We start from the raw sequence: 12952 nt of genomic DNA on the forward strand, positions 1-12952 counted from the left end.
TTTTAGTTTTTTTCATAACACTATTTTTAGATACGCAAAATGATGTGAACTGTGTCCAGTTCTGGACCTCTCACTTCAAAACAGATATTGAGGTGCTGGAGCAGGTCTAGAGGAGAACAACAAGGCTGGTGAAGGGAGTAGAGGGAAAGTTTTATGAGGAGACGCTGAGGGAGCTGGGGTTGTTTAGCCTGGAGGAGACTCACTGTAAGGTGCCTGAAGGGAGGCTTTGTCGGGTGGGGGTTGGGCTCTTCTCTCAGGCAACTAGTGACAGGATGTGAGGGCCTGGCCTGAAGCTGCACCTGGGGAGGTTTAGGTTGGATATCAGGAAGCAGTTCCTCACAGAGAGGGTGATCAGACATTGGAATGGACTGCCTAGGGAAGTGGTGGAGTCACCATCCCTGGAGGTGTTTAAGGAAAGGCTGGATGTGGCATTTAGTGCCATGATGTCAGGTCATAGGTTGGACTTGATGATCTCAGAGGTCTTTTCCAGCCTCAATAATTCTGTGATTCTGTGATTTATCATCTGAGCTGGGACATAAAGGCTAGGATTTCCAAATAAGTTGAAATACTGTCAACAAAGGAACACTGTTTTGCAAAGCATTGGTCATCTGTAGGTCATGCAATGCAATAAAGGAGAAACAGTATTATTAGTCTCAAATGCCAGGTGATAGCCTGAGGCATGAAGTGGGAAGATAGCTTTCCAACAGCCATGCTGGAGACCTGTGCCAGGGTCAGGACAAGGGTACTTGACTCTAAATCATCAGGCTAATTCCTCATGTGCTATACCCAACAGCCTCTCCTAGCAAAGCAATATTGTAGATACCTTGCTTGGTAGAAAGGCTTAAAGAATGCCAGCATGAGCTTTGTTTTCCCAAAAACATGCAAGCATTTTTAAGAATGTGGCCACAAATATATGCACATATATGTATATACATATATACATATACATATACATGTGCGTGCTATTTATTATTACAGACCTCACAGTGGCCTTCCAGCATCTGAAGGGGGCCTACAGGAAAGCTGGAGAGGGACTTTTTACAAGGGCTTGTAGTGAGAGGGATAATGGATTAAATCTCGAGAAGAGATTTAAGTTAGACCATTTGGAGGAAATTCTTCACTATGAGTATGGTGAGACCCTGGCCCAGGTTGCCCAGGGAAGTTGTGGAAACCTCATCCCCAGGAAGTGTTCAAGGGCAGGTTGGATGGGGCTCTGAGCAACCTGATCTAGTGGGAGGTGTCCCTGCCCATGTAGGGCAGTTGGAATTAGATGATACTTAAGGTTCCTTTCAACCCAAATAATTCTGTGATTCTGTGATTCTATGATTTCATCTCTGCCTAATATTTTGAGTATTCTAGCTCAAAGAAGATGAAAGGTCAGGAAATACCTTAACATTCTGAATGTAGAGGAATCAGCTGAGCAATTAGAAATTTCACAGTGGAAGTATGACATACTATAAATTGTGTACATGCTTTATGCAAAGAAGGCAGCACAGTGAAATACCACCCTCTACCCACTACCCCACACAAACCACATTACTTAAGGAAGAAAGAGTATGTGTGTGCAACAGGATGTCTGTGTTTGATTGTACTGGACAATTAAGTCCAATATTGTTGATGATGCACTTAAACAGAACTAAATACAGTCTATTTCTGTAATGGACTAGATTTGTGTTTTTAATCTTTATTTGCCTTTCTGCTAATTTTCAAGTTTTAGTCATGTGCAGTGATGCACCCATTTGCAAGATTCTGCTAAACTTGATATATTCCCTTTTCTGCATTCCATTAAAGAAAAAAAAAAACAAACCACAAACACTAACTGATCTCTTGAAACATTTTCTTCTGAGAAAAAAAAAAAAAATCAATGTTTTGCAGGTGGAATTACAGTAACTTAGCTGCCCAAACATTTTTAATGGCCCAAGTGTCGCTTGAACTACTAAATAGCTCCTGTTATTTTTATCATGGATACTTTTGCTAATTTGGATGAAAAGTTATAAACTAGTCATACTTTTCTTCATGATAGAAATCAGTGAGGAAAAAAAGGAATTGAAATAATTTACCAAATATGTTCTAAATTATGAGATAAAAAAATGCAATAATTTAATGGATCCCCAGCAAAACATTATGTACAATACTCTAGGTACTGCACAATTTTGTAATAAATGTTGCTGACATTCCACTTAACCAGAGCACTTTAATAAAATATAACTGTGTTAACTGCTGAATAGATTGCTGAGATTTGTACAGGCTATGGTTTGAATCATTATTGATTGTCAGTTAGCAGGAACAAATTAACAAATAAAAATTTTATTGTAATTATCCTAGTAATGTTGGTTACAAGCATTTGTTCTTGATCTCAAATTGCCTTACAGTTTGTATGTACTCATGTACTGCAATGGTTTCTGTTCCATTTTCTGTACCTCCCTGGCTGTTGTCAGTTCTACAGCCACTGGTGGTGGTCACCCCATTTTGTTTTAGAGCACCTGCAGGAACTCTTCTGGAAGAGGATGTAAGAGCAACCACCTCCCAGCTCCCCTCTCAAGAGAGGTGTCAGGTCTTTTGCCTCTTGCACCCTTGGACAAGGGTAGAACTGGTATGTCCTGGAAGCTCTGGAGTTGTTGAATACATGCAGGTTGCATGGTGATGCCCAAGCGTGGTTGTTCCCCTGAGCCTCAGCCACCCTGGGCATGTGCAATAGTTCAGCCCTGCACACACGTGCTACTTTCAACCTTTCCAGAGCATATACTTGTTTTCTTGCTCCTCCACTGAATGGCTACCCTGCATATATGCTATAAAGCCACCCAGAAGAGGGGAGATTTAGGTTTGACATTAGGAAGTAATTCCTTAGTGTGAGGGTGGTGAGAAACTGGAACATGTTGCCCAGGGAGGTTGTGGAAGCCCCATCCCTGGAAGTGTTTGAGAGCAGGTTGGAATAGTGATCTGAGCAACCTGATCTAGTGGGAGGTGTCCTGGCCATGCAGGGGGTCGTTGGAACTAGATGATCTTTAAGGTCCCTTCCAACCCAAACCATTCTATGATTCTACGCTGTTAACACTGGGATTTCCATGAAGCCACAGCTGCCCCATGCATGTGCCTTATCATACAGGACAAGAGAAGCTGCAGTATGCAGTTGCCTCCTCTGTAACAACAGAAGGCAATAAACCTATTAATATTTCTGGAACAGAAAATTGCAGAGATTTCACTCTTTATCCTCAGGCACTACAGTCCTAAAATACCGTGATTACTAATAATGATAAACAGCAGTGAGTTGGCAGTAACAAATTCAATACTTTAGTTACAAAATGAGCGACAACTCCAGACTAAACTTCAGCTGGACTTCATAACAAAACCAACAGAGCATGTAAACCCATCCAAATTATTTAAACACATTTAAAACAAGAGAAAGCAACCTGAAGAACTTGGCTATAATAAATAAAAGGCTGTAAGGGATATAAAGGATTAAATTAATCTATTTATATAAAAAGTATATACATAAAATAGTATATTTTGTAGTATATATATAATATAGTATATATATAGTGTATACTTATACTCTATATATACACTATATATATAGTGTATATAGTATAGTATATAGTATATATATAAGCTATATATAGTATGTATGTACTATATACTATAGTATATAGTATATTTTTGTACATATATATATATATAAAGTGTATTTTAAAGATGTAAGTATGAAGTACCTTTATGCACATGTGTATCATTTAAAAGCTCTGTGAGCAAAATTTATTATGGTTACCACATGCATCCAATGATTGTCTTCTTACAATATGTAACAGCGAGTTACATGCTAAGGACATTTGAGAACACAGTACCCAATGACGAGCTCATTCAGTTCATCATAACCTATGCTAGGAAGGATGAAATGTACTTGAGAATTAAAAAAGGGCCTGACATTTCATACACACTGCACTCGTTCTTGTGCAATGGTTCTGACAGCAACAAGCAACCCACAGTGAAATCATCCATTTAGCTATTGGAGCAAAGGCGGCACAATTAAGAAGTGAAAGGAGTCACATGAAATCATGTTCTTTCCCAACTCTGTCAACTGCAAACTTCTAAGGAGCTTTTCCCAATTTTTCTCACATTTAGTCTAAGGGAAAAATTCAGTTCTCTTTAATTTTCTAATATTGTCTAGGTTTGTGATTGCTTCTTCTCTCTCCAGGACACAAGCTGTGGCTGAACCCAGCTAACTCTGAATTCCTGAGCCTGCGCATTCCATACATTGCACAACTGTTGCTCTTCTTATGAAGGGAACACTGGCTAGAGTGCAGCAGTATTTCTCACTGTACTTGCTGTTCTTTCATTTTTCTGACAGTTCATGTCTCAACCATATCCTACTCCTTTTAATCTACTTCCTTAGATCCCTCCCTACCCACACTCTTGACGGAGTTTCTGAATTTCACTGCACAATTTCTTGTCCATAATATATATATCTGATTTGCTATCTCCTGAGCTACTCTTGCTCAGGCACTGAATGCTGTCTGAGGAAGTGGTAAGGACCCACACTCAGAATTTTGCTCTTACTGGCTGGTTAGTTTTTAACCAGATTTTTTTTTTTTAAAAAGCATTAAATGATTGGCAGTTCATGGTCATTTTTCATCCTGCACTTGAAAATGGTTCTGTTATGCCAACAAAGTGCTAGAGTACAGCCCCATATTTTATATACTGCACCCAGTGGATTCAGTTTTGTAGGCATTTGCCTGGGTCCCTGTCTGGGTCCAGTGCTGAGGTTACCTTCCACACCTGTACACTGCTTCTCAGTTTGTACATTGCTGAAAGTTCCTTTTCCATCAAAGAAAGGGGGAGCTGTTATTTTCATTTTTTTCTCAAAGACCTACTCTTTCACCCCAGCAGTCATTCCCCTTCACTTCTCACTGTAGAAATCTTAGCTTTGAGAAAATCTTAAGTATGGAGTAACTGCCAAGTAAGCAGGGGGCAGCAAGAGAGGGAGACGGCAAGGGGCTGTGAGATGGGAATGGTGGAAAGGAGAGATGTGGTAAACCCTCTTCCCTGCAAACTGCAGGAGCAGGGCATGAAGCAGAGAAGCAAGAAAAAGGGAAGTTCTTCAGTCACCTTAAACAGTGGCTGCAGCTCTGGAAGCAGGGATTCTGAGACAACTTGTATGATCAGCACAGGCAATTTGCAATATTACCTGAGGTGCCTTGGCCCCTCATTTCTCTCTGGCCTAAGGGAACTCCACTGTTTACATGGTATCCCTCTCAGCAACCCAGTTGGCATAATTGTATTATCTGCTGATAAAAGAATTCTTCTGCTAGTATCTTTTTTTTCTAGTTTAGTAAAAAAAATATATATATGTATTGGATAGATGACCTTTATTCTTGTGCAGGTGCATCCAAAGCTGAGTTTTAACTGTTCTAAATACAAGGCTGAAAAATCAGCCACCTCCAGACAAAAGCTCTGAGGTTTTTAGCTTATGAAGACAGCTTATATTTTAGCAGCATCTAGATAAGCATGTGACAGGGAACCCATTGTGCTCTGCACTCAAATCATCACAAGCAAGTCTTCAGCTGAAAAAAAAGTATTTTTGACAACTGAATAAATCAGGCAGCTGGATCATGATAGATAATGAATATTACTTCTGTTTTACACATGGGGTACTTAGGCAATTGCCTGAGGACAGCAAGGTTCTGTAACACAGCTGGGAACCAAATCTTGTAGCAAGTCCCATCAAAAAAAATAATAATAATAAAAAAAAATCACTCTTTCCCTAAGAATCTGACCAAGAGAAATCATGCAGTTTTCTGAACCTGTGGCACAACAAAATATGCAAATGCAAAGATGGAGAGAGATGGTGAAGGGCTTATGGGAAACATTTTTTAATGGTACAACATCTCTATAATTTTAGGAATTTGGGCTAATCGCGGGGGAAAAAATAAATAAATTCCAAGCTAAGCTCGGAAGTTTACATAAATCTCATACTCACACATCTCTGGTAGCATTCGATTCACATTACATATTGACTTTATACCACATCCTTGTCAATTCTGGCAGAGAGGGCAGGGCCCCATCTTCCATTTCCCTCTGTCAACTGCTACTATTCCCATCTGCTCAACACATCACCCGAGTCAAGATGGGCTGCTCTGCCCTCCTTGTTAACAGCTTTCCTGATTCCCTCTGGAGCAGTGCCTCCTCCCCACCTCAGCTGGTTTCCATGTGACAAGCTTCATGTGGGTGTGCGTTGGTTCGCAGAGTACGTGCCCCAAATACATTTGATTCTTCCTCCTGTTTCTTGTGGAAGTGAGCTACTAGTTGATGATTTAGCAGGGCTGTAGCACAGGCTACATCTTCCCGTCCAATACTCTGTAGCTTGCACAGGAACTTAGGTAAAGGGACAAAATTGTTTTTGTTTTAGTAGAGTGTTAGTGCTTGCAGATGGATGATGACATATGAGTTTTGTTTTGCTGATTTAGAACTTTGATTTCAAAATATTGAATTTACTATATGCTGTCTCTAATCTGGATGCTACTTCTATGTCAAGGCTGCTCTTACAATGGTGCTGGCTCAGGTAAGGCTGATGTATTGTTGCTCTGTCATGTGAATCTGTGGAGTGACACCTTTGAACCTGTTATTTCTGCAAGGTGGTCTGTCTTCATGTGTACTTCCTAAGGGCTTTGCCTAATAACAATAACATCAGCAAGCAGTGAATGCATAAAAGCTGAGCATGCTCTCATGACAAGGAAGAAGGGCTTCAAAACCAGAGCTTTTAGGATTTCTGAATTTACTATGGTTTAAAAACACATGAACATTGCCATCTAGCCACCTCCAGCTTTTTTCTCACTAGAGAAAAGCACTGCCATTAAAAATATGGTTTTAAAAGGCAATTTATAAATTTATCTTTCCTTTTTGTTGTTGTTCTTGGTTTTTTTTTGTTTTTTTGTTATAAAATGCTTTTTAGCTGTTGCCACACGTTTATGTACAAAGCAGGTTAAGTGTTCTTATTCCCCAAACATATGTACTGGTTTCTCTGCTCTTTTAGAAGATTTAAGGCCTAAACCAAAGCTAAAAAAAACCCCACAATAATCACAATTAGGCCCTAGTATTCTAATGCACTGTACATGCCACAGGTTTACGAGTTATGAAATCTCAGCTAAAGGAATGATTGATTGCATAGGGTTAAGAACACAAATTCTCTACCATACGACAGGCCTCTTTTGTAGGCTTCAGGTGCTGGCAGAAAAAAGGAATAAAAATCCCTATATTCTGCATTCTCTGCTTGTTCACTTTCTTCTTAGAGGTTTTTTAACTAAAGGCTGAATACTGAGAGAGGAAAAAGCTTTTATAATCATACTAAGTATGAATATTTTGCAAGCTAAATAATATTATGTATTCCAATTAGTCTTTGAATTTGAAATTATTATCTATTTTTTGATGAATAAAGATTTGGTACAGAAAAGTACTTTAGATTCTGAATTTAAAAAGAGATCTAAGTACCTGTGAACATGTATTATAACATTTGGCAAATAATGCAGAGGACAATATGAGTCACAGAATGGTTAAGGTTGGAAGGGACCTTAAAGATCATCAGGTTCCAACCTCCTTGCTATGAGCAGGGACACTTCACAACAGACCAGGCTGCACAAGCCTCATCCAACCTGGCCTTGAACACCTCTAGAGAGGGGACTTCCACAACCTCCAGAGGCAACCTGGGAGCTCCAATATAATTGGAAAAGCACATTTCTTTAATATTACTGTTGTTTATCAAATAGATTTAGCTGTACTATTTTTAGCATATTACTGCAGTGAAAATTTGCTTACACATTACATTTTCAGAGAGATAAAAGTATGAATTGATCTGTGTGAAATGATGAACACCTCCTGCATTCCACCCCCCTCATGTATTACACACATTTAAGCTGCATCTAAGGGATGTGCAATCCCTCTCCTTCCTGATAAAAATCAAAATAAACGAATATAGATCCCTATAATGAACGAACAGGGACTTAGGAGAGTGCATTTGGGGATGGGAAAAATCAACCGTGTACATAAAACTAAGAACATGGCCATTTTCTACATGCATCAAATGAAAAAGGAGAAAATAAGAACAAAAAGAAGGAATTACTTCACAGAAAAAACACTTTACAGATAAGCTATATTAAAAGATAACAATGCCATTTTATAAATCCTTAATAAGTATGAGGTCCTGTTACAGATAGCTATGCAAACATCCCAAATTTCAGAAATTGTTAGTAGTACTGAGGGTCACTTTCAGAGATTACTGAAGGAAACTGTTACAGACTCATTTTTTCCTTTGTGACACCTGAAAATGTCCCCATTAGTGTTTTACATGATAGCTAATTTACATGTGTTTTACATGCCAACTCTAGTAATAGCTAACCAACTTTTCATTAGTTTCCTATTGTTATAAATTATTTCAAAATTGGAAACTTTGTTGATAAAGTTGATAGTCTAATCACTGGTTTTCACAGATTCACTCAAAAAGCTTCTGGATGAATAAAACATATGGTTGAAAACATCTCAGATTAGAAAGAATGTGCTACTTCATGTCATGTGAGCACTCTCACATTGCTCCAGTAAAGGTGTGTTCCCTTCATATTTCCACCCCCACTGAATTAATTTAATCCAGTTTCTCACCTCTGATGTAGTTGAAAATCATTTAAGCCACATATTTTATTTTACAGTCTAATATCCTAGAAATTATTACCAATCTTTGTCACAATGGGTAACCAGCAGTCAGCAATCCAAAGGCATCTGACCACAATAACTAAAGAATTTATTTATTCTTTTCATGGACTAGGATTAGTCTCAGATCAATTTTCAGAACCACACAAATTCTACAAAAAGACTTTATGAGCTTTAACTTTATAAGGAAATAAAACTGCTGATGAAATTCCATATATAAACGTAAATGGGTGCATAAGGGAAAAAAAATCATTAACTTGTACACAGTTCTCCACTGCTAATCAGAAGAAAATCTGGGAGTTTATAAAGCAAATTCCATTCTGACTTTATCAAATTACAGACTCTATGCTGTATTCCCTGGAAGTCTGATGATTAATGATCTGGTTATTCCCTTCTTTACCTCTATAACATGTATTCAAAGGCCTCTAACACCATAATCTCTTTGCTAAGCTCCAAATCTACAGCACCAAGCTGAAGAGCCGAGACAGGGGTAGGCTGAATTTTCCTGCAACATGTGGGGTCTATTTCCATCTCCTCTTGAACTTATTTTTCATGCTAGACAAGCCACAACACCACAATCCTTTAATAGCAAGAATAAACAGTTTTGGCTCAGCATTGCTTGAGTGATACTCCCATGATGCTCCATAGTTTCAAGCTAACAACATTCAGTCTCTCTCACACAGACAAATATTAATTAGCCACTTCCAAATTATAGTTTCTGGCCTCCTCCTCTCTTTTCTATTTTCAGTTTAATCTTTTGTAATTTCAGAAACAGCTTAAGATATTTTTTTCTTTCAATCCATCATCTTTTGCAAAACACCTAAAGCAGCCTATGAAACAGAATCCATATTTACTTCCAGAAATATTATCTCTTGCCTTCTGACAATCAGCTTTTGAGGCCAAAGTTGTAGCTGAACCACCCTGTTAATGAAGCAAATCTCTGATCAGTGTTAAGTGACTTTGAACCTACTATATTTTCAATTTCTACAATTTCCTGTAGCAACAAGTTTGATAATTTAACTGTATTGAATGAAAAAAAATCCTTCCTTTTCTTTGTTTAAACAAGTCATCTGAAAATTTAATTAGATACTCCTTTTTTGTTATAAGGAACAAAAAATTGTTTCCTATTCATTTTCTTCATGCCATTTAATGACTCTAGTCCATCATCACATTCTAAGAAAACTACTTTTTTAGAAGTTCAGTATTTGAATCTACTTTTTAGTTGGTTTGAAACTTTTAATCTGTGATTTTTGCAATCCTTCATGTATCTTTTCCATATATTTTTTTAAAGGGGAGAAGTAGTATTCCAGACACAAGCACAATGCAACTTTGTACAATGGTATAGTGATACTTTCAATTTTCTTCCCTGGTAGTGTTTTTGTTTACTATCACTGAGCTTTATTTTTTACAGAACTAGCCAAAAGGACAGCCAGATCTCAATTTTAAGCAGCAAGAGTCCACTATAATGCAGTACAGCTTTCTGCATTTATAGAATTTACTGACATGCATCTGTCAACATTATTTTTCCAGCTGCAATTTTATCACCCAATGTGTTAAGTTTTATACACTTAGGATTTTCATTTTGATTATCTTGAAAAAGTGTGCACCACAACAAATATATATGTATAAAAAATTACTTTCTGAACTCCACAAATGTCAATGCATGTTTCTTTGGGATGTAACCAGTACCTGCTCACTGCTATGGAAGTCACACATTTTCATTATTTGTTTCTTAACTTGTACTGGCAACTAATCTATTAAAGTGTCCTTCCTCTACTTCACAGTTTAGTATCCTTTGAAGGCCAAATAACTTGCTGAAAGCTTTCTTGACCTTGACCACATTTTCAGTTGCACTTTCAACAACATAATGGGTTTGTGGTGCATGACTTTACTTTGGAAAAGCCATATAGACATTGCTCAATACATCTATCTTAAATGTCTATCATTGCTATTTTTTGTTATCCAGCATGGATTTCAGACTTGTCTACAGTTCCCAGAATCACTCCTAGAAGTCTTTTTAAGACTGATATCACATTTGTCCCATCTCCTTCACTTAAACCCTTAACGAGTATACAAGATTTTAATTTTTTTTAAGAACAATATATTTGTATATTTTGTATATATACTGAGTACTATTGAGACTTGGTGATTTATTGATATTTTACCAATCCATTAAAAAAAACCCACTTGTATGACATTTCAGCTTAGGATATTTCTTCAGATTAACCACCAACAAACACTGGATACAGCATGGAAAATTCTTTAACTTCTTCTGCAATAAACATAGATACAAATCACTTTAAACTTCTCTACTACAGCCTTAACTTCTTTGAAAGCTGCCTTTATTGCCCTGTTACCTGTCACCTCTACCAGCACACTACCAGCTTTCTGTCTGCTTCTGATGTTTTAGAAACATGCATTAATGTTGCCTCTAGCATATAGGTCTTTTCAGCATTTCCCACTATCCCCATATTATATTATGACTTGCCTACCATAATTTGTTATATTCTCCTTGGGGGGAAAGTTCATTATCATTTTTAGAGGTTTAGGAAGTTGTTCCTCCAAGCTGTGTGGGGGACTTTTTTTAGTCTGCCTTCATTAATGCCAGAACTTAGGCTCTATGCTGGTTTTATCATTTAGACAAAATCTTCATTTTAAAGATGCCTTTGATTTCCAACACACTTTATTCTATTGTTTAACCACATGAACTTCTTCCAGTCCTCTTAAAAATCTTTTCTGATTGGTGTAATAATCTGAATATGGTTATATTGCCAGTGTGTAGCCTCCAGACATTTTACCACTGACATCACTTAACTATTCCCCTCACTTCCATGCAGCTTATCTTTTTCAATGTCATGTTACTGAAATGGAATTTTAAATTTTTTTATTTATGCTGGTTCTCTGATGTTTCCATTATTTAAAAAAAGTACAAATATATGCAAAAAAATTCCAAATGCTAGTAGTAGAACAGGAAGCTTGCCAGAGGCTGGGTCTAAATAGCAAAGCAGATGTACTTTTAGTATGCTAACAGTATGACTAACACTGATTTCCATTTGTACTTTTAGAATGTATTTTTTGAAAGTAGATCCTTCACTCACTTGGAATAAAATCTGTGTACTCACTAAGAATCACATATGAGACAATGCAAAGACTGCTGATCTTCTCATACACAGCTGGCTACTTCTTTCTCCCTTGAAAAATCTCAGTATTTTTACTAATAAATTACCAGTGCCTTCTGAGGTTATTAGCTTCTTTTGAGCCAAGTGCTTCTCTTTTTAAAGGATGTACTGTTATTATTTTGATTAGTGGTAATGACATTATGAAATACTGTATTGTTGAAATATGTATTTTATAATATACAAGTTCACACCAAACTTTTAACTGGCTATTTGATCTTAATAAGTAGTCAATCTTAGCTTTTTGAGAAAAGTATTTTCTATCATAGTACGTGAGACTTTTCCAAGTCATATTATAAAATCATATCAGACTGGCAGATTAATTTTTCACTACCATTCTAAAAACAACTGGAGTTCTGGTTTGCTCTTTATTTGTTGAATCACACTGCAGTCTGAGAAATCAGTCTGGAGACATTGTGCTGTGTTTCCATAGCAATGACTTCAAGTTATAAAACCAAATCTGAAGGCCCAGTCCTGCTCTAAGACGTTCAGTGCTCATTTCAGTGTATTAAAAAGAAGAAAAAAAACCCCAATAAACCCACAGTTATTGTGTTAGCTCTGTGCAGAGCTACCAAAGTACCTCTTCAAAGTTTTAAAAAACAACTATTCTAACTAAATGAAAATGTGGTTTTTATATATTCTAAGGAAAGATGAGAAGCAATTTAAAAATGAAACTTATTTCCTAAAAGTAGTAAATCAACTCTGAATGCAATAGCAGACATCAACACTATCCAATAAAACAGACTTACGTTTTGTCTAACAGGGATTTTTAGTCAGCCAATGCACACTTTTACTACATTATAACCCATGTTGAAAAGCAGTTGCATTTAATCACTATCAAAATGATCTAATTATTAACAGTTCACAAAAATTTCTACTTATAGATTTAGATAAGATTGTAGGAAGTGAACATGCATTGATTATTCCTGACTAGCCACTCTGCTTAACTGCTGGCATTGAGAGCCATTCTGAATCACTCCATGAACACTGAAAAGCACAGATCTGAGAGCTGTTTAAAATTGCAGTAGATTTCCTCTATCATACATGGGCAGTTGTATTTTTAATATAGAAATGGAAAAAAAAAC

Source organism: Apus apus, chromosome 3, assembly GCF_020740795.1.
Source record: "Apus apus isolate bApuApu2 chromosome 3, bApuApu2.pri.cur, whole genome shotgun sequence".
NCBI classification, from domain to species: Eukaryota; Metazoa; Chordata; class Aves; order Apodiformes; family Apodidae; genus Apus; species Apus apus.